The 21,662-nt window shown below is 45.1% G+C and overlaps 57 pseudogenes; all 57 read right to left on the bottom strand.

Annotated features, from left to right (window-relative positions):
* Positions 1-500: 500 nt before the first annotated feature.
* On the bottom strand, positions 501-619 carry LOC140079954 (5S ribosomal RNA; annotated as a pseudogene).
* A 259-nt stretch (positions 620-878) lies between these two features.
* LOC140099138 (5S ribosomal RNA) lies at positions 879-997 on the bottom strand (annotated as a pseudogene).
* A 448-nt stretch (positions 998-1,445) lies between these two features.
* On the bottom strand, positions 1,446-1,564 carry LOC140093094 (5S ribosomal RNA; annotated as a pseudogene).
* Positions 1,565-1,634: 70 nt separating this feature from the next.
* LOC140079953 (5S ribosomal RNA) lies at positions 1,635-1,753 on the bottom strand (annotated as a pseudogene).
* A 783-nt stretch (positions 1,754-2,536) lies between these two features.
* Positions 2,537-2,655, bottom strand: LOC140086322 (5S ribosomal RNA; annotated as a pseudogene).
* Positions 2,656-2,725: 70 nt separating this feature from the next.
* LOC140087791 (5S ribosomal RNA) lies at positions 2,726-2,844 on the bottom strand (annotated as a pseudogene).
* A 405-nt stretch (positions 2,845-3,249) lies between these two features.
* Positions 3,250-3,368, bottom strand: LOC140099137 (5S ribosomal RNA; annotated as a pseudogene).
* A 70-nt stretch (positions 3,369-3,438) lies between these two features.
* On the bottom strand, positions 3,439-3,557 carry LOC140079952 (5S ribosomal RNA; annotated as a pseudogene).
* A 259-nt stretch (positions 3,558-3,816) lies between these two features.
* Positions 3,817-3,935, bottom strand: LOC140093183 (5S ribosomal RNA; annotated as a pseudogene).
* Positions 3,936-4,005: 70 nt separating this feature from the next.
* On the bottom strand, positions 4,006-4,124 carry LOC140092636 (5S ribosomal RNA; annotated as a pseudogene).
* A 70-nt stretch (positions 4,125-4,194) lies between these two features.
* Positions 4,195-4,313, bottom strand: LOC140098465 (5S ribosomal RNA; annotated as a pseudogene).
* A 70-nt stretch (positions 4,314-4,383) lies between these two features.
* Positions 4,384-4,502, bottom strand: LOC140092634 (5S ribosomal RNA; annotated as a pseudogene).
* A 70-nt stretch (positions 4,503-4,572) lies between these two features.
* On the bottom strand, positions 4,573-4,691 carry LOC140088697 (5S ribosomal RNA; annotated as a pseudogene).
* Positions 4,692-5,285: 594 nt separating this feature from the next.
* Positions 5,286-5,404, bottom strand: LOC140079951 (5S ribosomal RNA; annotated as a pseudogene).
* A 259-nt stretch (positions 5,405-5,663) lies between these two features.
* On the bottom strand, positions 5,664-5,782 carry LOC140099136 (5S ribosomal RNA; annotated as a pseudogene).
* A 448-nt stretch (positions 5,783-6,230) lies between these two features.
* LOC140093092 (5S ribosomal RNA) lies at positions 6,231-6,349 on the bottom strand (annotated as a pseudogene).
* Positions 6,350-6,800: 451 nt separating this feature from the next.
* LOC140085538 (5S ribosomal RNA) lies at positions 6,801-6,919 on the bottom strand (annotated as a pseudogene).
* A 70-nt stretch (positions 6,920-6,989) lies between these two features.
* On the bottom strand, positions 6,990-7,108 carry LOC140086811 (5S ribosomal RNA; annotated as a pseudogene).
* A 787-nt stretch (positions 7,109-7,895) lies between these two features.
* LOC140086321 (5S ribosomal RNA) lies at positions 7,896-8,014 on the bottom strand (annotated as a pseudogene).
* Positions 8,015-8,084: 70 nt separating this feature from the next.
* Positions 8,085-8,203, bottom strand: LOC140087789 (5S ribosomal RNA; annotated as a pseudogene).
* Positions 8,204-8,461: 258 nt separating this feature from the next.
* On the bottom strand, positions 8,462-8,580 carry LOC140100613 (5S ribosomal RNA; annotated as a pseudogene).
* Positions 8,581-8,797: 217 nt separating this feature from the next.
* LOC140099133 (5S ribosomal RNA) lies at positions 8,798-8,916 on the bottom strand (annotated as a pseudogene).
* A 70-nt stretch (positions 8,917-8,986) lies between these two features.
* On the bottom strand, positions 8,987-9,105 carry LOC140079950 (5S ribosomal RNA; annotated as a pseudogene).
* Positions 9,106-9,364: 259 nt separating this feature from the next.
* Positions 9,365-9,483, bottom strand: LOC140093180 (5S ribosomal RNA; annotated as a pseudogene).
* A 70-nt stretch (positions 9,484-9,553) lies between these two features.
* Positions 9,554-9,672, bottom strand: LOC140094604 (5S ribosomal RNA; annotated as a pseudogene).
* A 70-nt stretch (positions 9,673-9,742) lies between these two features.
* LOC140088696 (5S ribosomal RNA) lies at positions 9,743-9,861 on the bottom strand (annotated as a pseudogene).
* Positions 9,862-10,267: 406 nt separating this feature from the next.
* LOC140084919 (5S ribosomal RNA) lies at positions 10,268-10,386 on the bottom strand (annotated as a pseudogene).
* Positions 10,387-10,456: 70 nt separating this feature from the next.
* LOC140095845 (5S ribosomal RNA) lies at positions 10,457-10,575 on the bottom strand (annotated as a pseudogene).
* A 258-nt stretch (positions 10,576-10,833) lies between these two features.
* Positions 10,834-10,952, bottom strand: LOC140100600 (5S ribosomal RNA; annotated as a pseudogene).
* Positions 10,953-11,169: 217 nt separating this feature from the next.
* On the bottom strand, positions 11,170-11,288 carry LOC140085127 (5S ribosomal RNA; annotated as a pseudogene).
* A 70-nt stretch (positions 11,289-11,358) lies between these two features.
* Positions 11,359-11,477, bottom strand: LOC140079949 (5S ribosomal RNA; annotated as a pseudogene).
* Positions 11,478-11,925: 448 nt separating this feature from the next.
* LOC140079946 (5S ribosomal RNA) lies at positions 11,926-12,044 on the bottom strand (annotated as a pseudogene).
* A 259-nt stretch (positions 12,045-12,303) lies between these two features.
* LOC140088695 (5S ribosomal RNA) lies at positions 12,304-12,422 on the bottom strand (annotated as a pseudogene).
* Positions 12,423-13,016: 594 nt separating this feature from the next.
* Positions 13,017-13,135, bottom strand: LOC140092299 (5S ribosomal RNA; annotated as a pseudogene).
* Positions 13,136-13,205: 70 nt separating this feature from the next.
* LOC140091935 (5S ribosomal RNA) lies at positions 13,206-13,324 on the bottom strand (annotated as a pseudogene).
* A 70-nt stretch (positions 13,325-13,394) lies between these two features.
* LOC140079945 (5S ribosomal RNA) lies at positions 13,395-13,513 on the bottom strand (annotated as a pseudogene).
* Positions 13,514-13,772: 259 nt separating this feature from the next.
* On the bottom strand, positions 13,773-13,891 carry LOC140099132 (5S ribosomal RNA; annotated as a pseudogene).
* Positions 13,892-14,339: 448 nt separating this feature from the next.
* Positions 14,340-14,458, bottom strand: LOC140093090 (5S ribosomal RNA; annotated as a pseudogene).
* Positions 14,459-14,909: 451 nt separating this feature from the next.
* LOC140085526 (5S ribosomal RNA) lies at positions 14,910-15,028 on the bottom strand (annotated as a pseudogene).
* A 70-nt stretch (positions 15,029-15,098) lies between these two features.
* Positions 15,099-15,217, bottom strand: LOC140086810 (5S ribosomal RNA; annotated as a pseudogene).
* Positions 15,218-16,004: 787 nt separating this feature from the next.
* Positions 16,005-16,123, bottom strand: LOC140086318 (5S ribosomal RNA; annotated as a pseudogene).
* Positions 16,124-16,193: 70 nt separating this feature from the next.
* Positions 16,194-16,312, bottom strand: LOC140087788 (5S ribosomal RNA; annotated as a pseudogene).
* Positions 16,313-16,570: 258 nt separating this feature from the next.
* Positions 16,571-16,689, bottom strand: LOC140100587 (5S ribosomal RNA; annotated as a pseudogene).
* Positions 16,690-16,906: 217 nt separating this feature from the next.
* Positions 16,907-17,025, bottom strand: LOC140088101 (5S ribosomal RNA; annotated as a pseudogene).
* Positions 17,026-17,095: 70 nt separating this feature from the next.
* Positions 17,096-17,214, bottom strand: LOC140079944 (5S ribosomal RNA; annotated as a pseudogene).
* Positions 17,215-17,473: 259 nt separating this feature from the next.
* LOC140079943 (5S ribosomal RNA) lies at positions 17,474-17,592 on the bottom strand (annotated as a pseudogene).
* Positions 17,593-17,662: 70 nt separating this feature from the next.
* Positions 17,663-17,781, bottom strand: LOC140089523 (5S ribosomal RNA; annotated as a pseudogene).
* Positions 17,782-17,851: 70 nt separating this feature from the next.
* On the bottom strand, positions 17,852-17,970 carry LOC140088694 (5S ribosomal RNA; annotated as a pseudogene).
* A 258-nt stretch (positions 17,971-18,228) lies between these two features.
* LOC140086580 (5S ribosomal RNA) lies at positions 18,229-18,347 on the bottom strand (annotated as a pseudogene).
* Positions 18,348-18,564: 217 nt separating this feature from the next.
* On the bottom strand, positions 18,565-18,683 carry LOC140081770 (5S ribosomal RNA; annotated as a pseudogene).
* Positions 18,684-18,753: 70 nt separating this feature from the next.
* On the bottom strand, positions 18,754-18,872 carry LOC140079942 (5S ribosomal RNA; annotated as a pseudogene).
* A 259-nt stretch (positions 18,873-19,131) lies between these two features.
* On the bottom strand, positions 19,132-19,250 carry LOC140089102 (5S ribosomal RNA; annotated as a pseudogene).
* Positions 19,251-20,222: 972 nt separating this feature from the next.
* Positions 20,223-20,341, bottom strand: LOC140093149 (5S ribosomal RNA; annotated as a pseudogene).
* A 70-nt stretch (positions 20,342-20,411) lies between these two features.
* Positions 20,412-20,530, bottom strand: LOC140091933 (5S ribosomal RNA; annotated as a pseudogene).
* Positions 20,531-20,600: 70 nt separating this feature from the next.
* On the bottom strand, positions 20,601-20,719 carry LOC140079941 (5S ribosomal RNA; annotated as a pseudogene).
* A 259-nt stretch (positions 20,720-20,978) lies between these two features.
* Positions 20,979-21,097, bottom strand: LOC140099131 (5S ribosomal RNA; annotated as a pseudogene).
* A 259-nt stretch (positions 21,098-21,356) lies between these two features.
* LOC140095844 (5S ribosomal RNA) lies at positions 21,357-21,475 on the bottom strand (annotated as a pseudogene).
* Between the last annotated feature and the right edge of the window lie 187 nt (positions 21,476-21,662).

The following is a 21,662-nucleotide window of genomic DNA, read 5'->3' as shown; positions in this document are numbered from 1 at the left end:
GCCAGTCTCCCATGCTGGTACTTGCCAAGCCTTAAGCTGCAACGCTGCTGCGATCTGACAAGAGCATGCACATTCAGCTTAGAATGGCCGTTGACAGCAGCTGTTCAATTTGAACCTTCTTTTACTATCTCATAGAGAAACTAACACATTTTCAGGTTCAAAAAGGTCAACGGAACTTGGGATTCCCAGCCAGTCTCCCATGCTGGTACTTGCCAAGCCTTAAGCTGCAACGCTGCTGCGATCTGACAAGAGCATGCACATTCAGCTTAGAATGGCCGTTGACAGCAGCTGTTCAATTTGAACCTTCTTTTACTATCTCATAGAGAAACTAACTCAATTTTCAGGTTCAAAAAGGTCAATGGAACTTGGGATTCCCAGCCAGTCTCCCATGCTGGTACTTGCCAAGCCTTAGCTTAGAATGGGCGTTGACAGCAGCTGTTCAATTTGAACCTTCTTTTACTATCTCATAGAGAAACTAACACAATTTTCAGGTTCAAAAAGGTCAACAGAACTTGGGATTCCCAGCCAGTCTCCCATGCTGGTACTTGCCAAGCCTTAAGCTGCATTGCTGCTGCGATCTGACGAGAGCAGGCACATTCAGCTTAGAATGGCCGTTGACAGCAGCTGTTCAATTTGAACCTTCTTTTACTATCTCATAGAGAAACTAACACAATTTTCAGGTTCAAAAAGGTCAACAGAACTTGGGATTCCCAGCCAGTCTCCCATGCTGGTTTTTGCCAAGCCTTAAGCTGCATTGCTGCTGCGATCTGACGAGAGCAGGCACATTCAGCTGAGAATGGCCGTTGACAGCAGCTGTTCAATTTGAACCTTCTTTTACCATCTTTGACAGAGAAACTAACAATTTTCAGGTTCAAAAAGGTCAACGGAACTTGGGATTCCCAGCCAGTCTCCCATGCTGGTACTTGCCAAGCCTTAAGCTGCATTGCTGCTGCGATCTGACGAGAGCAGGCACATTCAGCTTAGAATGGCCGTTGACAGCAACTGCCTAATTTCTACTTTGTTTTACTATCTCATAGAGAAACTAACACAATTGTCAGGTTCAAAAAGGTCAAGAGAACTTGGGATTCCCAGCCAGACTCCCATGCTGGTACTTGCCAAGCCTTAAGCTGCAACGCTGCTGCGATCTGACAAGAGCATGCACATTCAGCTTAGAATGGCAGTTGACAGCAGCTGTTCAATTTGAACCTTCTTTTACTATCTCATAGAGAAACTAACACAATTTTCAGGTTCAAAAAGTCAATGGAACTTGGGATTCCCAGCCAGTCTCCCATGCTGGTACTTGCCAAGCCTTAAGCTGCATTGCTGCTGCGATCTGACGAGAGCAGGCGCATTCAGCTTAGAATGGCCGTTGACAGCAGCTGTTCAATTTGAACCTTCTTTTACTATCTCATAGAGAAACTAACACAATTTTCAGGTTAAAAAAAGGTCAACGGAACTTATGATTCCCAGCCAGTCTCCCATGCTGGTACTTGCCAAGCCTTAAGCTGCATTGCTGCTGCGATCTGACGAGAGCAGGCACATTCAGCTTAGAATGGCCGTTGACAGCAGCTGTTCAATTTGAACCTTCTTTTACTATCTCATAGAGAAACTAACACAATTTTCAGGTTCAAAAAGGTCAACAGAACTTGGGATTCCCAGCCAGTCTCCCATGCTGGTACTTGCCAAGCCTTAAGCTGCATTGCTGCTGCGATCTGACGAGAGCAGGCACATTCAGCTTAGAATGGCCGTTGACAGCAGCTGTTCAATTTGAACCTTCTTTTACTATCTCATAGAGAAACTAACACAATTTTCAGGTTCAAAAAGGTCAATGGAACTTGGGATTCCCTGCCAGTCTCCCATGCTGGTACTTGCCAAGCCTTAAGCTGCATTACTGCTGCGATCTGACAAGAGCACACACATTCAGCTTAGAAGGGCCGTTGACAGCAGCTGCCTAATTTCTACTTTCTTTTACTATCTCATAGAGAAACTAACACAATTTTCAGGTTCAAAAAGGTCAACAGAACTTGGGATTCCCAGCCAGTCTCTCATGCTGGTACTTGCCAAGCCTTAAGCTGCAACGCTGCTGCGATCTGACAAGAGCATGCACATTCAGCTTAGAATGGCCGTTGACAGCAGCTGTTCAATTTGAACCTTCTTTTACTATCTCATAGAGAAACTAACACATTTTCAGGTTCAAAAAGGTCAACGGAACTTGGGATTCCCAGCCAGTCTCCCATGCTGGTACTTTCCAAGCCTTAAGCTGCAACGCTGCTGCGATCTGACAAGAGCATGCACATTCAGCTTAGAATGGCCGTTGACAGCAGCTGTTCAATTTGAACCTTCTTTTACTATCTCATAGAGAAACTAACTCAATTTTCAGGTTCAAAAAGGTCAATGGAACTTGGGATTCCCAGCCAGTCTCCCATGCTGGTACTTGCCAAGCCTTAGCTTAGAATGGGCGTTGACAGCAGCTGTTCAATTTGAACCTTCTTTTACTATCTCATAGAGAAACTAACACAATTTTCAGGTTCAAAAAGGTCAACGGAACTTGGGATTCCCAGCCAGTCTCCCATGCTGGTACTTGCCAAACCTTAAGCTGCATTGCTGCTGCGATCTGACGAGAGCAGGCACATTCAGCTTAGAATGGCCGTTGACAGCAGCTGTTCAATTTGAACCTTCTTTTACCATCTTTGACAGAGAAACTAACAATTTTCAGGTTCAAAAAGGTCAACAGAACATGGGATTCCCAGCCAGTCTCCCATGCTGGTACTTGCCAAGCCTTAAGCTGCATTGCTGCTGCGATCTGACGAGAGCAGGCACATTCAGCTTAGAATGGCCGTTGACAGCAGCTGCCTAATTTCTACTTTCTTTTACTATCTCATAGAGAAACTAACACAATTTTCAGGTTCAAAAAGGTCAACAGAACTTGGGATTCCCAGGCAGTCTCCCATGCTGGTACTTGCCAAGCCTTAAGCTGCAACGCTGCTGCGATCTGACAAGAGCATGCACATTCAGCTTAGAATGGCCGTTGACAGCAGCTGTTCAATTTGAACCTTCTTTTACTATCTCATAGAGAAACTAACACATTTTCAGGTTCAAAAAGGTCAACGGAACTTGGGATTCCCAGCCAGTCTCCCATGCTGGTACTTGCCAAGCCTTAGCTTAGAATGGGCGTTGACAGCAGCTGTTCAATTTGAACCTTCTTTTACTATCTCATAGAGAAACTAACACAATTTTCAGGTTCAAAAAGGTCAACGGAACTTGGGATTCCCAGCCAGTCTCCCATGCTGGTACTTGCCAAGCCTTAAGCTGCATTGCTGCTGCGATCTGACGAGAGCAGGCACATTCAGCTTAGAATGGCCGTTGACAGCAGCTGTTCAATTTGAACCTTCTTTTACTATCTCATAGAGAAACTAATACAATTTTCAGGTTCAAAAAGGTCAACAGAACTTGGGATTCCCAGCCAGTCTCCCATGCTGGTACTTGCCAAGCCTTAAGCTGCATTGCTGCTGCGATCTGACGAGAGCAGGCACATTCAGCTTAGAATGGCCGTTGACAGCAGCTGTTCAATTTGAACCTTCTTTTACTATCTCATAGAGAAACTAACACAATTTTCAGGTTCAAAAAGGTCAATGGAACTTGGGATTCCCTGCCAGTCTCCCATGCTGGTACTTGCCAAGCCTTAAGCTGCATTGCTGCTGCGATCTGACAAGAGCACACACATTCAGCTTAGAAGGGCCGTTGACAGCAGCTGTTCAATTTGAACCTTCTTTTACTATCTCATAGAGAAACTAACACAATTTTCAGGTTCAAAAAGGTCAACAGAACTTGGGATTCCCAGCCAGTCTCCCATGCTGGTACTTGCCAAGCCTTAAGCTGCATTGCTGCTGCGATCTGACGAGAGCAGGCACATTCAGCTTAGAATGGGCGTTGACAGCAGCTGTTCAATTTGAACCTTCTTTTACTATCTCATAGAGAAACTAACACAATTTTCAGGTTCAAAAAGGTCAACAGAACTTGGGATTCCCAGCCAGTCTCCCATGCTGGTACTTGCCAAACCTTAAGCTGCATTGCTGCTGCGGTCTGACGAGAGCAGGCACATTCAGCTTAATATGGCCGTTGACAGCAGCTGTTCAATTTGAACCTTCTTTTACCATCTTTGACAGAGAAACTAACAATTTTCAGGTTCAAAAAGGTCAACGGAACGTGGGATTCCCAGCCAGTCTCCCATGCTGGTACTTGCCAAGCCTTAAGCTGCATTGCTGCTGCGATCTGACGAGAGCAGGCACATTCAGCTTAGAATGGGCGTTGACAGCAGCTGTTCAATTTGAACCTTCTTTTACTATCTCATAGAGAAACTAACACAATTTTCAGGTTCAAAAAGGTCAACAGAACTTGGGATTCCCAGCCAGTCTCCCATGCTGGTACTTGCCAAACCTTAAGCTGCATTGCTGCTGCGGTCTGACGAGAGCAGGCACATTCAGCTTAATATGGCCGTTGACAGCAGCTGTTCAATTTGAACCTTCTTTTACCATCTTTGACAGAGAAACTAACAATTTTCAGGTTCAAAAAGGTCAACGGAACGTGGGATTCCCAGCCAGTCTCCCATGCTGGTACTTGCCAAGCCTTAAGCTGCATTGCTGCTGCGATCTGACGAGAGCAGGCACATTCAGCTTAGAATGGCCGTTGACAGCAGCTGCCTAATTTCTACTTTCTTTTACTATCTCATAGAGAAACTAACACAATTTTCAGGTTCAAAAAGGTCAACAGAACTTGGGATTCCCAGCCAGTCTCCCATGCTGGTACTTGCCAAGCCTTAAGCTGCAACGCTGCTGCGATCTGACAAGAGCATGCACATTCAGCTTAGAATGGCCGTTGACAGCAGCTGTTCAATTTGAACCTTCTTTTACTATCTCATAGAGAAACTAACACATTTTCAGGTTCAAAAAGGTCAACGGAACTTGGGATTCCCAGCCAGTCTCCCATGCTGGTACTTGCCAAGCCTTAAGCTGCAACGCTGCTGCGATCTGACAAGAGCATGCACATTCAGCTTAGAATGGCCGTTGACAGCAGCTGTTCAATTTGAACCTTCTTTTACTATCTCATAGAGAAACTAACTCAATTTTCAGGTTCAAAAAGGTCAATGGAACTTGGGATTCCCAGCCAGTCTCCCATGCTGGTACTTGCCAAGCCTTAGCTTAGAATGGGCGTTGACAGCAGCTGTTCAATTTGAACCTTCTTTTACTATCTCATAGAGAAACTAACACAATTTTCAGGTTCAAAAAGGTCAACAGAACTTGGGATTCCCAGCCAGTCTCCCATGCTGGTACTTGCCAAGCCTTAAGCTGCATTGCTGCTGCGATCTGACGAGAGCAGGCACATTCAGCTTAGAATGGCCGTTGACAGCAGCTGTTCAATTTGAACCTTCTTTTACTATCTCATAGAGAAACTAACACAATTTTCAGGTTCAAAAAGGTCAACAGAACTTGGGATTCCCAGCCAGTCTCCCATGCTGGTTTTTGCCAAGCCTTAAGCTGCATTGCTGCTGCGATCTGACGAGAGCAGGCACATTCAGCTGAGAATGGCCGTTGACAGCAGCTGTTCAATTTGAACCTTCTTTTACCATCTTTGACAGAGAAACTAACAATTTTCAGGTTCAAAAAGGTCAACGGAACTTGGGATTCCCAGCCAGTCTCCCATGCTGGTACTTGCCAAGCCTTAAGCTGCATTGCTGCTGCGATCTGACGAGAGCAGGCACATTCAGCTTAGAATGGCCGTTGACAGCAGCTGCCTAATTTCTACTTTGTTTTACTATCTCATAGAGAAACTAACACAATTGTCAGGTTCAAAAAGGTCAAGAGAACTTGGGATTCCCAGCCAGACTCCCATGCTGGTACTTGCCAAGCCTTAAGCTGCAACGCTGCTGCGATCTGACAAGAGCATGCACATTCAGCTTAGAATGGCAGTTGACAGCAGCTGTTCAATTTGAACCTTCTTTTACTATCTCATAGAGAAACTAACACAATTTTCAGGTTCAAAAAGTCAATGGAACTTGGGATTCCCAGCCAGTCTCCCATGCTGGTACTTGCCAAGCCTTAAGCTGCATTGCTGCTGCGATCTGACGAGAGCAGGCGCATTCAGCTTAGAATGGCCGTTGACAGCAGCTGTTCAATTTGAACCTTCTTTTACTATCTCATAGAGAAACTAACACAATTTTCAGGTTAAAAAAAGGTCAACGGAACTTATGATTCCCAGCCAGTCTCCCATGCTGGTACTTGCCAAGCCTTAAGCTGCATTGCTGCTGCGATCTGACGAGAGCAGGCACATTCAGCTTAGAATGGCCGTTGACAGCAGCTGTTCAATTTGAACCTTCTTTTACTATCTCATAGAGAAACTAACACAATTTTCAGGTTCAAAAAGGTCAACGGAACTTGGGACTCCCAGCCAGTCTCCCATGCTGGTACTTGCCAAGCCTTAAGCTGCATTGCTGCTGCGATCTGACGAGAGCAGGCACATTAAGCTTAGTAGAATGGCCGTTGACAGCAGTTGTTCAATTTGAACCTTCTTTTACTATCTCATAGAGAAACTAACACGATTTTCAGGTTCAAAAATGTCAACAGAACTTGGGATTCCCAGCCAGTCTCCCATGCTGGTACTTGCAAAGCCTTAAGCTGCATTGCTGCTGCGATCTGACCAGAGCATGCACATTCAGCTTAGAATGGCTGTTGACAGCAGCTGTTCAATTTGAACCTTCTTTTACTATCTCATAGAGAAACTAACACAATTTTCAGGTTCAAAAAGGTCAACGGAACTTGGGATTCCCAGCTAGTCTCCCATGCTGGTACTTGCCAAGCCTTAAGCTGCATTGCTGCTGCGATCTGACGAGAGCAGGCACATTCAGCTTAGAATGGCCGTTGACAGCAACTGTTCAATTTGAACCTTATTTTACTACCTCATAGAGAAACTAACACAATTTTCAGGTTCAAAAAGGTCAACAGAACTTAGGATTCCCAGCCAGTCTCCCATGCTGGTACTTGCCAAGCCTTAAGCTGCATTGCTGCTGCGATCTGACGAGAGCAGGCACATTCAGCTTAGAATGGCCGTTGACAGCAGCTGTTCAATTTGAACCTTCTTTTACTATCTCATAGAGAAACTAACACAATTTTCAGGTTCAAAAAGGTCAACGGAACTTGGGACTCCCAGCCAGTCTCCCATGCTGGTACTTGCCAAGCCTTAAGCTGCATTGCTTCTGCGATCTGACGAGAGCAGGCACATTAAGCTTAGTAGAATGGCCGTTGACAGCAGTTGTTCAATTTGAACCTTCTTTTACTATCTCATAGAGAAACTAACACGATTTTCAGGTTCAAAAATGTCAACAGAACTTGGGATTCCCAGCCAGTCTCCCATGCTGGTACTTGCAAAGCCTTAAGCTGCATTGCTGCTGCGATCTGACCAGAGCATGCACATTCAGCTTAGAATGGCTGTTGACAGCAGCTGTTCAATTTGAACCTTCTTTTACTATCTCATAGAGAAACTAACACAATTTTCAGGTTCAAAAAGGTCAATGGAACTTGGGATTCCCAGCTAGTCTCCCATGCTGGTACTTGCCAAGCCTTAAGCTGCATTGCTGCTGCGATCTGACAAGAGCATGCACATTCAGCTTAGAATGGCCGTTGACAGCAGCTGTTCAATTTGAACCTTCTTTTACTATCTCATAGAGAAACTAACTCAATTTTCAGGTTCAAAAAGGTCAATGGAACTTGGGATTCCCAGCCAGTCTCCCATGCTGGTACTTGCCAAGCCTTAGCTTAGAATGGGCGTTGACAGCAGCTGTTCAATTTGAACCTTCTTTTACTATCTCATAGAGAAACTAACACAATTTTCAGGTTCAAAAAGGTCAACGGAACTTGGGATTCCCAGCCAGTCTCCCATGCTGGTACTTGCCAAACCTTAAGCTGCATTGCTGCTGCGATCTGACGAGAGCAGGCACATTCAGCTTAGAATGGCCGTTGACAGCAGCTGTTCAATTTGAACCTTCTTTTACCATCTTTGACAGAGAAACTAACAATTTTCAGGTTCAAAAAGGTCAACAGAACATGGGATTCCCAGCCAGTCTCCCATGCTGGTACTTGCCAAGCCTTAAGCTGCATTGCTGCTGCGATCTGACGAGAGCAGGCACATTCAGCTTAGAATGGCCGTTGACAGCAGCTGCCTAATTTCTACTTTCTTTTACTATCTCATAGAGAAACTAACACAATTTTCAGGTTCAAAAAGGTCAACAGAACTTGGGATTCCCAGGCAGTCTCCCATGCTGGTACTTGCCAAGCCTTAAGCTGCAACGCTGCTGCGATCTGACAAGAGCATGCACATTCAGCTTAGAATGGCCGTTGACAGCAGCTGTTCAATTTGAACCTTCTTTTACTATCTCATAGAGAAACTAACACATTTTCAGGTTCAAAAAGGTCAACGGAACTTGGGATTCCCAGCCAGTCTCCCATGCTGGTACTTGCCAAGCCTTAAGCTGCATTGCTGCTGCGATCTGATGAGAGCAGGCACATTCAGCTTAGAATGGCCGTTGACAGCAGCTGTTCAATTTGAACCTTCTTTTACTATCTCATAGAGAAACTAACTCAATTTTCAGGTTCAAAAAGGTCAATGGAACTTGGGATTCCCAGCCAGTCTCCCATGCTGGTACTTGCCAAGCCTTAGCTTAGAATGGGCGTTGACAGCAGCTGTTCAATTTGAACCTTCTTTTACTATCTCATAGAGAAACTAACACAATTTTCAGGTTCAAAAAGGTCAACGGAACTTGGGATTCCCAGCCAGTCTCCCATGCTGGTACTTGCCAAGCCTTAAGCTGCATTGCTGCTGCGATCTGACGAGAGCAGGCACATTCAGCTTAGAATGGCCGTTGACAGCAGCTGTTCAATTTGAACCTTCTTTTACTATCTCATAGAGAAACTAATACAATTTTCAGGTTCAAAAAGGTCAACAGAACTTGGGATTCCCAGCCAGTCTCCCATGCTGGTACTTGCCAAGCCTTAAGCTGCATTGCTGCTGCGATCTGACGAGAGCAGGCACATTCAGCTTAGAATGGCCGTTGACAGCAGCTGTTCAATTTGAACCTTCTTTTACTATCTCATAGAGAAACTAACACAATTTTCAGGTTCAAAAAGGTCAATGGAACTTGGGATTCCCTGCCAGTCTCCCATGCTGGTACTTGCCAAGCCTTAAGCTGCATTGCTGCTGCGATCTGACAAGAGCACACACATTCAGCTTAGAAGGGCCGTTGACAGCAGCTGTTCAATTTGAACCTTCTTTTACTATCTCATAGAGAAACTAACACAATTTTCAGGTTCAAAAAGGTCAACAGAACTTGGGATTCCCAGCCAGTCTCCCATGCTGGTACTTGCCAAGCCTTAAGCTGCATTGCTGCTGCGATCTGACGAGAGCAGGCACATTCAGCTTAGAATGGGCGTTGACAGCAGCTGTTCAATTTGAACCTTCTTTTACTATCTCATAGAGAAACTAACACAATTTTCAGGTTCAAAAAGGTCAACAAAACTTGGGATTCCCAGCCAGTCTCCCATGCTGGTACTTGCCAAACCTTAAGCTGCATTGCTGCTGCGATCTGACGAGAGCAGGCACATTCAGCTTAATATGGCCGTTGACAGCAGCTGTTCAATTTGAACCTTCTTTTACCATCTTTGACAGAGAAACTAACAATTTTCAGGTTCAAAAAGGTCAACGGAACGTGGGATTCCCAGCCAGTCTCCCATGCTGGTACTTGCCAAGCCTTAAGCTGCATTGCTGCTGCGATCTGACGAGAGCAGGCACATTCAGCTTAGAATGGCCGTTGACAGCAGCTGCCTAATTTCTACTTTCTTTTACTATCTCATAGAGAAACTAACACAATTTTCAGGTTCAAAAAGGTCAACAGAACTTGGGATTCCCAGCCAGTCTCTCATGCTGGTACTTGCCAAGCCTTAAGCTGCAACGCTGCTGCGATCTGACAAGAGCATGCACATTCAGCTTAGAATGGCCGTTGACAGCAGCTGTTCAATTTGAACCTTCTTTTACTATCTCATAGAGAAACTAACTCAATTTTCAGGTTCAAAAAGGTCAATGGAACTTGGGATTCCCAGCCAGTCTCCCATGCTGGTACTTGCCAAGCCTTAGCTTAGAATGGGCGTTGACAGCAGCTGTTCAATTTGAACCTTCTTTAACTATCTCATAGAGAAACTAACACAATTTTCAGGTTCAAAAAGGTCAACAGAACTTGGGATTCCCAGCCAGTCTCCCATGCTGGTACTTGCCAAACCTTAAGCTGCATTGCTGCTGCGTTCTGACGAGAGCAGGCACATTCAGCTTAGAATGGCCGTTGACAGCAGCTGTTCAATTTGAACCTTCTTTTACCATCTTTGACAGAGAAACTAACAATTTTCAGGTTCAAAAAGGGCAACAGAACGTGGGATTCCCAGCCAGTCTCCCATGCTGGTACTTGCCAAGCCTTAAGCTGCATTGCTGCTGCGATCTGACGAGAGCAGGCACATTCAGCTTAGAATGGCCGTTGACAGCAGCTGCCTAATTTCTACTTTCTTTTACTATCTCATAGAGAAACTAACACAATTTTCAGGTTCAAAAAGGTCAACAGAACTTGGGATTCCCAAGCAGTCTCCCATGCTGGTACTTGCCAAGCCTTAAGCTGCAACGCTGCTGCGATCTGACAAGAGCATGCACATTCAGCTTAGAATGGCCGTTGACAGCAGCTGTTCAATTTGAACCTTCTTTTACTATCTCATAGAGAAACTAACACATTTTCAGGTTCAAAAAGGTCAACGGAACTTGGGATTCCCAGCCAGTCTCCCATGCTGGTACTTGCCAAGCCTTAAGCTGCATTGCTGCTGCGATCTGATGAGAGCAGGCACATTCAGCTTAGAATGGCCGTTGACAGCAGCTGTTCAATTTGAACCTTCTTTTACTATCTCATAGAGAAACTAACTCAATTTTCAGGTTCAAAAAGGTCAATGGAACTTGGGATTCCCAGCCAGTCTCCCATGCTGGTACTTGCCAAGCCTTAGCTTAGAATGGGCGTTGACAGCAGCTGTTCAATTTGAACCTTCTTTTACTATCTCATAGAGAAACTAACACAATTTTCAGGTTCAAAAAGGTCAACGGAACTTAGGATTCCCAGCCAGTCTCCCATGCTGGTACTTGCCAAGCCTTAAGCTGCATTGCTGCTGCGATCTGACGAGAGCAGGCACATTCAGCTTAGAATGGCCGTTGACAGCAGCTGTTCAATTTGAACCTTCTTTTACTATCTCATAGAGAAACTAATACAATTTTCAGGTTCAAAAAGGTCAACAGAACTTGGGATTCCCAGCCAGTCTCCCATGCTGGTACTTGCCAAGCCTTAAGCTGCATTGCTGCTGCGATCTGACGAGAGCAGGCACATTCAGCTTAGAATGGCCGTTGACAGCAGCTGTTCAATTTGAACCTTCTTTTACTATCTCATAGAGAAACTAACACAATTTTCAGGTTCAAAAAGGTCAATGGAACTTGGGATTCCCTGCCAGTCTCCCATGCTGGTACTTGCCAAGCCTTAAGCTGCATTGCTGCTGCGATCTGACGAGAGCAGGCACATTCAGCTTAGAATGGCCATTGACAGCAGCTGTTCAATTTGAACCTTCTTTTACTATCTCATAGAGAAACTAACACAATTTTCAGGTTCAAAAAGGTCAACAGAACTTGGGATTCCCAGTCAGTCTCCCATGCTGGTACTTGCCAAGCCTTAAGCTGCATCGCTGCTGCGATCTGACAAGAGCACACACATTCAGCTTAGAAGGGCCGTTGACAGCAGCTGTTCAATTTGAACCTTCTTTTACTATCTCATAGAGAAACTAACACAATTTTCAGGTTCAAAAAGGTCAACAGAACTTGGGATTCCCAGCCAGTCTCCCATGCTGGTACTTGCCAAGCCTTAAGCTGCATTGCTGCTGCGATCTGACGAGAGCAGGCACATTCAGCTTAGAATGGCCGTTGACAGCAGCTGTTCAATTTGAACCTTCTTTTACTATCTCATAGAGAAAATAACACAATTTTCAGGTTCAAAAAGGTCAACAGAACTTGGGATTTCCAGCCAGTCTCCCATGCTGGTACTTGCCAAACCTTAAGCTGCATTGCTGCTGCGATCTGACGAAAGCAGGCACATTCAGCTTAATATGGCCGTTGACAGCAGCTGTTCAATTTGAACCTTCTTTTACCATCTTTGACAGAGAAACTAACAATTTTCAGGTTCAAAAAGGTCAACGGAACGTGGGATTCCCAGCCAGTCTCCCATGCTGGTACTTGCCAAGCCTTAAGCTGCATTGCTGCTGCGATCTGACGAGAGCAGGCACATTCAGCTTAGAATGGCCGTTGACAGCAGCTGCCTAATTTCTACTTTCTTTTACTATCTCATAGAGAAACTAACACAATTTTCAGGTTCAAAAAGGTCAACAGAACTTGGGATTCCTAGCCAGTCTCCCATGCTGGTACTTGCCAAGCCTTAAGCTGCAACGCTGCTGCGATCTGACAAGAGCATGCACATTCAGCTTAGAATGGCCGTTGACAGCAGCTGTTCAATTTGAACCTTCTTTTACTATCTCATAGAGAAACTAACACATTTTCAGGTTCAAAAAGGTCAACGGAACTTGGGATTCCCAGCCAGTCTCCCATGCTGGTACTTGCCAAGCCTTAAGCTGCAACGCTGCTGCGATCTGACAAGAGCATGCACATTCAGCTTAGAATGGCCGTTGACAGCAGCTGTTCAATTTGAACCTTCTTTTACTATCTCATAGAGAAACTAACTCAATTTTCAGGTTCAAAAAGGTCAATGGAACTTGGGATTCCCAGCCAGTCTCCCATGCTGGTACTTGCCAAGCCTTAGCTTAGAATGGGCGTTGACAGCAGCTGTTCAATTTTAACCTTCTTTTACTATCTCATAGAGAAACTAACACAATTTTCAGGTTCAAAAAGGTCAACAGAACTTGGGATTCCCAGCCAGTCTCCCATGCTGGTACTTGCCAAGCCTTAAGCTGCAACGCTGCTGCGATCTGACGAGAGCAGGCACATTCAGCTTAGAATGGCCGTTGACAGCAGCTGTTCAATTTGAACCTTCTTTTACTATCTCATAGAGAAACTAACACAATTTTCAGGCTCAAAAAGGTCAACGGAACTTAGGATTCCCAGCCAGTCTCCCATGCTGGTACATGCCAAGCCTTAAGCTGCATTGCTGCTGCGATCTGACGAGAGCAGGCACATTCAGCTTAGAATGGCCGTTGACAGCAGCTGTTCAGTTTGAACCTTCTTTTACTATCTCATAGAGAAACTAACACAATTTTCAGGTTCAAAAAGGTCAACAGAACTTGGGATTCCCAGCCAGTCTCCCATGCTGGTACTTGCCAAGCCTTAAGCTGCATTGCTGCTGCGATCTGACGAGAGCAGGCACATTCAGCTTAGAATGGCCGTTGACAGCAGCTGTTTAATTTGAACCTTCTTTTACTATCTCATAGAGAAACTAACACAATTTTCAGGTTCAAAAAGGTCAACAGAACTTGGGATTCCCAGCCAGTCTCCCATGCTGGTTTTTGCCAAGCCTTAAGCTGCATTGCTGCTGCGATCTGACGAGAGCAGGCACATTCAGCTTAGAATGGCCGTTGACAGCAGCTGTTCAATTTGAACCTTCTTTTACCATCTTTGACAGAGAAACTAACAATTTTCAGGTTCAAAAAGGTCAACGGAACTTGGGATTCCCAGCCAGTCTCCCATGCTGGTACTTGCCAAGCCTTAAGCTGCATTGCTGCTGCGATCTGACGAGAGCAGGCACATTCAGCTTAGAATGGCCGTTGACAGCAGCTGCCTAATTTCTACTTTGTTTTACTATCTCATAGAGAAACTAACACAATTTTCAGGTTCAAAAAGGTCAAGAGAACTTGGGATTCCCAGCCAGACTCCCATGCTGGTACTTGCCAAGCCTTAAGCTGCAACGCTGCTGCGATCTGACAAGAGCATGCACATTCAGCTTAGAATGGCAGTTGACAGCAGCTGTTCAATTTGAACCTTCTTTTACTATCTCATAGAGAAACTAACACAATTTTCAGGTTCAAAAAGTCAATGGAACTTGGGATTCCCAGCCAGTCTCCCATGCTGGTACTTGCCAAGCCTTAAGCTGCATTGCTGCTGCGATCTGACGAGAGCAGGCGCATTCAGCTTAGAATGGCCGTTGACAGCAGCTGTTCAATTTGAACCTTCTTTTACTATCTCATAGAGAAACTAACACAATTTTCAGGTTAAAAAAAGGTCAACGGAACTTATGATTCCCAGCCAGTCTCCCATGCTGGTACTTGCCAAGCCTTAAGCTGCATTGCTGCTGCGATCTGACGAGAGCAGGCACATTCAGCTTAGAATGGCCGTTGACAGCAGCTGTTCAATTTGAACCTTCTTTTACTATCTCATAGAGAAACTAACACAATTTTCAGGTTCAAAAAGGTCAACGGAACTTGGGACTCCCAGCCAGTCTCCCATGCTGGTACTTGCCAAGCCTTAAGCTGCATTGCTGCTGCGATCTGACGAGAGCAGGCACATTAAGCTTAGTAGAATGGCCGTTGACAGCAGTTGTTCAATTTGAACCTTCTTTTACTATCTCATAGAGAAACTAACACGATTTTCAGGTTCAAAAATGTCAACAGAACTTGGGATTCCCAGCCAGTCTCCCATGCTGGTACTTGCAAAGCCTTAAGCTGCATTGCTGCTGCGATCTGACCAGAGCATGCACATTCAGCTTAGAATGGCTGTTGACAGCAGCTGTTCAATTTGAACCTTCTTTTACTATCTCATAGAGAAACTAACACAATTTTCAGGTTCAAAAAGGTCAACGGAACTTGGGATTCCCAGCTAGTCTCCCATGCTGGTACTTGCCAAGCCTTAAGCTGCATTGCTGCTGCGATCTGACGAGAGCAGGCACATTCAGCTTAGAATGGCCGTTGACAGCAACTGTTCAATTTGAACCTTATTTTACTACCTCATAGAGAAACTAACACAATTTTCAGGTTCAAAAAGGTCAACAGAACTTAGGATTCCCAGCCAGTCTCCCATGCTGGTACTTGCCAAGCCTTAAGCTGCATTGCTGCTGCGATCTGACGAGAGCAGGCACATTCAGCTTAGAATGGCCGTTGACAGCAGCTGTTCAATTTGAACCTTCTTTTACTATCTCATAGAGAAACTAACACAATTTTCAGGTTCAAAAAGGTCAACGGAACTTGGGACTCCCAGCCAGTCTCCCATGCTGGTACTTGCCAAGCCTTAAGCTGCATTGCTGCTGCGATCTGACGAGAGCAGGCACATTAAGCTTAGTAGAATGGCCATTGACAGCAGTTGTTCAATTTGAACCTTCTTTTACTATCTCATAGAGAAACTAACACGATTTTCAGGTTCAAAAATGTCAACAGAACTTGGGATTCCCAGCCAGTCTCCCATGCTGGTACTTGCAAAGCCTTAAGCTGCATTGCTGCTGCGATCTGACCAGAGCATGCACATTCAGCTTAGAATGGCTGTTGACAGCAGCTGTTCAATTTGAACCTTCTTTTACTATCTCATAGAGAAACTAACACAATTTTCAGGTTCAAAAAGGTCAATGGAACTTGGGATTCCCAGCTAGTCTCCCATGCTGGTACTTGCCAAGCCTTAAGCTGCATTGCTGCTGCGATCTGACAAGAGCATGCACATTCAGCTTAGAATGGCTGTTGACTGCAGCTGTTCAATTTGAACCTTCTTTTACTATCTCATAGAGAAACTAACTCAATTTTCAGGTTCAAAAAGGTCAATGGAACTTGGGATTCCCAGCCAGTCTCCCATGCTGGTACTTGCCAAGCCTTAGCTTAGAATGGGCGTTGACAGCAGCTGTTCAATTTGAACCTTCTTTTACTATCTCATAGAGAAACTAACACAATTTTCAGGTTCAAAAAGGTCAACGGAACTTGGGATTCCCAGCCAGTCTCCCATGCTGGTACTTGCCAAACCTTAAGCTGCATTGCTGCTGCGATCTGACGAGAGCAGGCACATTCAGCTTAGAATGGCCGTTGACAGCAGCTGTTCAATTTGAACCTTCTTTTACCATCTTTGACAGAGAAACTAACAATTTTCAGGTTCAAAAAGGTCAACAGAACATGGGATTCCCAGCCAGTCTCCCATGCTGGTACTTGCCAAGCCTTAAGCTGCATTGCTGCTGCGATCTGACGAGAGCAGGCACATTCAGCTTAGAATGGCCGTTGACAGCAGCTGCCTAATTTCTACTTTCTTTTACTATCTCATAGAGAAACTAACACAATTTTCAGGTTCAAAAAGGTCAACAGAACTTGGGATTCCCAGGCAGTCTCCCATGCTGGTACTTGCCAAGCCTTAAGCTGCAACGCTGCTGCGATCTGACAAGAGCATGCACATTCAGCTTAGAATGGCCGTTGACAGCAGCTGTTCAATTTGAACCTTCTTTTACTATCTCATAGAGAAACTAACACATTTTCAGGTTCAAAAAGGTCAACGGAACTTGGGATTCCCAGCCAGTCTCCCATGCTGGTACTTGCCAAGCCTTAAGCTGCATTGCTGCTGCGATCTGATGAGAGCAGGCACATTCAGCTTAGAATGGCCGTTGACAGCAGCTGTTCAATTTGAACCTTCTTTTACTATCTCATAGAGAAACTAACTCAATTTTCAGGTTCAAAAAGGTCAATGGAACTTGGGATTCCCAGCCAGTCTCCCATGCTGGTACTTGCCAAGCCTTAGCTTAGAATGGGCGTTGACAGCAGCTGTTCAATTTGAACCTTCTTTTACTATCTCATAGAGAAACTAACACAATTTTCAGGTTCAAAAAGGTCAACGGAACTTGGGATTCCCAGCCAGTCTGCCATGCTGGTACTTGCCAAGCCTTAAGCTGCATTGCTGCTGCGATCTGACGAGAGCAGGCACATTCAGCTTAGAATGGCCGTTGACAGCAGCTGTTCAATTTGAACCTTCTTTTACTATCTCATAGAGAAACTAATACAATTTTCAGGTTCAAAAAGGTCAACAGAACTTGGGATTCCCAGCCAGTCTCCCATGCTGGTACTTGCCAAGCCTTAAGCTGCATTGCTGCTGCGATCTGACGAGAGCAGGCACATTCAGCTTAGAATGGCCGTTGACAGCAGCTGTTCAATTTGAACCTTCTTTTACTATCTCATAGAGAAACTAACACAATTTTCAGGTTCAAAAAGGTCAATGGAACTTGGGATTCCCTGCCAGTCTCCCATGCTGGTACTTGCCAAGCCTTAAGCTGCATTGCTGCTGCGATCTGACAAGAGCACACACATTCAGCTTAGAAGGGCCGTTGACAGCAGCTGTTCAATTTGAACCTTCTTTTACTATCTCATAGAGAAACTAACACAATTTTCAGGTTCAAAAAGGTCAACAGAACTTGGGATTCCCAGCCAGTCTCCCATGCTGGTACTTGCCAAGCCTTAAGCTGCATTGCTGCTGCGATCTGACGAGAGCAGGCACATTCAGCTTAGAATGGCCGTTGACAGCAGCTGTTCAATTTGAACCTTCTTTTACTATCTCATAGAGAAACTAACACAATTTTCAGGTTCAAAAAGGTCAACAGAACTTGGGATTCCCAGCCAGTCTCCCATGCTGGTACTTGCCAAACCTTAAGCTGCATTGCTGCTGCGATCTGACGAGAGCAGGCACATTCAGCTTAATATGGCCGTTGACAGCAGCTGTTCAATTTGAACCTTCTTTTACCATCTTTGACAGAGAAACTAACAATTTTCAGGTTCAAAAAGGTCAACGGAACGTGGGATTCCCAGCCAGTCTCCCATGCTGGTACTTGCCAAGCCTTAAGCTGCATTGCTGCTGCGATCTGACGAGAGCAGGCACATTCAGCTTAGAATGGCCGTTGACAGCAGCTGCCTAATTTCTACTTTCTTTTACTATCTCATAGAGAAACTAACACAATTTTCAGGTTCAAAAAGGTCAACAGAACTTGGGATTCCCAGCCAGTCTCCCATGCTGGTACTTGCCAAGCCTTAAGCTGCAACGCTGCTGCGATCTGACAAGAGCATGCACATTCAGCTTAGAATGGCCGTTGACAGCAGCTGTTCAATTTGAACCTTCTTTTACTATCTCATAGAGAAACTAACACATTTTCAGGTTCAAAAAGGTCAACGGAACTTGGGATTCCCAGCCAGTCTCCCATGCTGGTACTTGCCAAGCCTTAAGCTGCAACGCTGCTGCGATCTGATGAGAGCAGGCACATTCAGCTTAGAATGGCCGTTGACAGCAGCTGTTCAATTTGAACCTTCTTTTACTATCTCATAGAGAAACTAACTCAATTTTCAGGTTCAAAAAGGTCAATGGAACTTGGGATTCCCAGCCAGTCTCCCATGCTGGTACTTGCCAAGCCTTAGCTTAGAATGGGCGTTGACAGCAGCTGTTCAATTTGAACCTTCTTTTACTATCTCATAGAGAAACTAACACAATTTTCAGGTTCAAAAAGGTCAACGGAACTTGGGATTCCCAGCCAGTCTCCCATGGTGGTACTTGCCAAGCCTTAAGCTGCATTGCTGCTGCGATCTGACGAGAGCAGGCACATTCAGCTTAGAATGGCCGTTGACAGCAGCTGTTCAATTTGAACCTTCTTTTACTATCTCATAGAGAAACTAATACAATTTTCAGGTTCAAAAAGGTCAACAGAACTTGGGATTCCCAGCCAGTCTCCCATGCTGGTACTTGCCAAGCCTTAAGCTGCATTGCTGCTGCGATCTGACGAGAGCAGGCACATTCAGCTTAGAATGGCCGTTGACAGCAGCTGTTCAATTTGAACCTTCTTTTACTATCTCATAGAGAAACTAACACAATTTTCAGGTTCAAAAAGGTCAATGGAACTTGGGATTCCCTGCCAGTCTCCCATGCTGGTACTTGCCAAGCCTTAAGCTGCATTGCTGCTGCGATCTGACGAGAGCAGGCACATTCAGCTTAGAATGGCCATTGACAGCAGCTGTTCAATTTGAACCTTCTTTTACTATCTCATAGAGAAACTAACACAATTTTCAGGTTCAAAAAGGTCAACAGAACTTGGGATTCCCAGTCAGTCTCCCATGCTGGTACTTGCCAAGCCTTAAGCTGCATCGCTGCTGCGATCTGACAAGAGCAGGCACATTCAGCTTAGAATGGCCGTTGACAGCAGCTGTTCAATTTGAACCTTCTTTTACTATCTCATAGAGAAACTAACACAATTTTCAGGTTCAAAAAGGTCAACAGAACTTGGGATTTCCAGCCAGTCTCCCATGCTGGTACTTGCCAAACCTTAAGCTGCATTGCTGCTGCGATCTGACGAAAGCAGGCACATTCAGCTTAATATGGCCGTTGACAGCAGCTGTTCAATTTGAACCTTCTTTTACCATCTTTGACAGAGAAACTAACAATTTTCAGGTTCAAAAAGGTCAATGGAACGTGGGATTCCCAGCCAGTCTCCCATGCTGGTACTTGCCAAGCCTTAAGCTGCATTGCTGCTGCGATCTGACGAGAGCAGGCACATTCAGCTTAGAATGGCCGTTGACAGCAGCTGCCTAATTTCTACTTTCTTTTACTATCTCATAGAGAAACTAACACAATTTTCAGGTTCAAAAAGGTCAACAGAACTTGGGATTCCCAGCCAGTCTCCCATGCTGGTACTTGCCAAGCCTTAAGCTGCAACGCTGCTGCGATCTGACAAGAGCATGCACATTCAGCTTAGAATGGCCGTTGACAGCAGCTGTTCAATTTGAACCTTCTTTTACTATCTCATAGAGAAACTAACACATTTTCAGGTTCAAAAAGGTCAACGGAACTTGGGATTCCCAGCCAGTCTCCCATGCTGGTACTTGCCAAGCCTTAAGCTGCAACGCTGCTGCGATCTGACAAGAGCATGCACATTCAGCTTAGAATGGCCGTTGACAGCAGCTGTTCAATTTGAACCTTCTTTTACTATCTCATAGAGAAACTAACTCAATTTTCAGGTTCAAAAAGGTCAATGGAACTTGGGATTCCCAGCCAGTCTCCCATGCTGGTACTTGCCAAGCCTTAGCTTAGAATGGGCGTTGACAGCAGCTGTTCAATTTGAACCTTCTTTTACTATCTCATAGAGAAACTAACACAATTTTCAGGTTCAAAAAGGTCAACAGAACTTGGGATTCCCAGCCAGTCTCCCATGCTGGTACTTGCCAAGCCTTAAGCTGCAACGCTGCTGCGATCTGACGAGAGCAGGCACATTCAGCTTAGAATGGCTGTTGACAGCAGCTGTTCAATTTGAACCTTCTTTTACTATCTCATAGAGAAACTAACACAATTTTCAGGCTCAAAAAGGTCAACGGAACTTAGGATTCCCAGCCAGTCTCCCATGCTGGTACATGCCAAGCCTTAAGCTGCATTGCTGCTGCGATCTGACGAGAGCAGGCACATTCAGCTTAGAATGGCCGTTGACAGCAGCTGTTCAGTTTGAACCTTCTTTTACTATCTCATAGAGAAACTAACACAATTTTCAGGTTCAAAAAGGTCAACAGAACTTGGGATTCCCAGCCAGTCTCCCATGCTGGTACTTGCCAAGCCTTAAGCTGCATTGCTGCTGCGATCTGACGAGAGCAGGCACATTCAGCTTAGAATGGCCGTTGACAGCAGCTGTTCAATTTGAACCTTCTTTTACTATCTCATAGAGAAACTAACACAATTTTCAGGTTCAAAAAGGTCAACAGAACTTGGGATTCCCAGCCAGTCTCCCATGCTGGTTTTTGCCAAGCCTTAAGCTGCATTGCTGCTGCGATCTGACGAGAGCAGGCACATTCAGCTTAGAATGGCCGTTGACAGCAGCTGTTCAATTTGAACCTTCTTTTACCATCTTTGACAGAGAAACTAACAATTTTCAGGTTCAAAAAGGTCAACGGAACTTGGGATTCCCAGCCAGTCTCCCATGCTGGTACTTGCCAAGCCTTAAGCTGCATTGCTGCTGCGATCTGACGAGAGCAGGCACATTCAGCTTAGAATGGCCGTTGACAGCAGCTGCCTAATTTCTACTTTGTTTTACTATCTCATAGAGAAACTAACACAATTTTCAGGTTCAAAAAGGTCAAGAGAACTTGGGATTCCCAGCCAGACTCCCATGCTGGTACTTGCCAAGCCTTAAGCTGCAACGCTGCTGCGATCTGACAAGAGCATGCACATTCAGCTTAGAATGGCAGTTGACAGCAGCTGTTCAATTTGAACCTTCTTTTACCATCTTTGACAGAGAAACTAACAATTTTCAGGTTCAAAAAGGGCAACAGAACGTGGGATTCCCAGCCAGTCTCCCATGCTGGTACTTGCCAAGCCTTAAGCTGCATTGCTGCTGCGATCTGACGAGAGCAGGCACATTCAGCTTAGAATGGCCGTTGACAGCAGCTGCCTAATTTCTACTTTCTTTTACTATCTCATAGAGAAACTAACACAATTTTCAGGTTCAAAAAGGTCAACAGAACTTGGGATTCCCAAGCAGTCTCCCATGCTGGTACTTGCCAAGCCTTAAGCTGCAACGCTGCTGCGATCTGACAAGAGCATGCACATTCAGCTTAGAATGGCCGTTG

The sequence above is a fragment of the Engystomops pustulosus genome, chromosome 9 (genome assembly GCF_040894005.1).
Source record: "Engystomops pustulosus chromosome 9, aEngPut4.maternal, whole genome shotgun sequence".
NCBI classification, from domain to species: Eukaryota; Metazoa; Chordata; class Amphibia; order Anura; family Leptodactylidae; genus Engystomops; species Engystomops pustulosus.
Note: the sequence above shows the minus strand (reverse complement) of the source record. Positions and strands in the feature narration are given on the sequence as shown.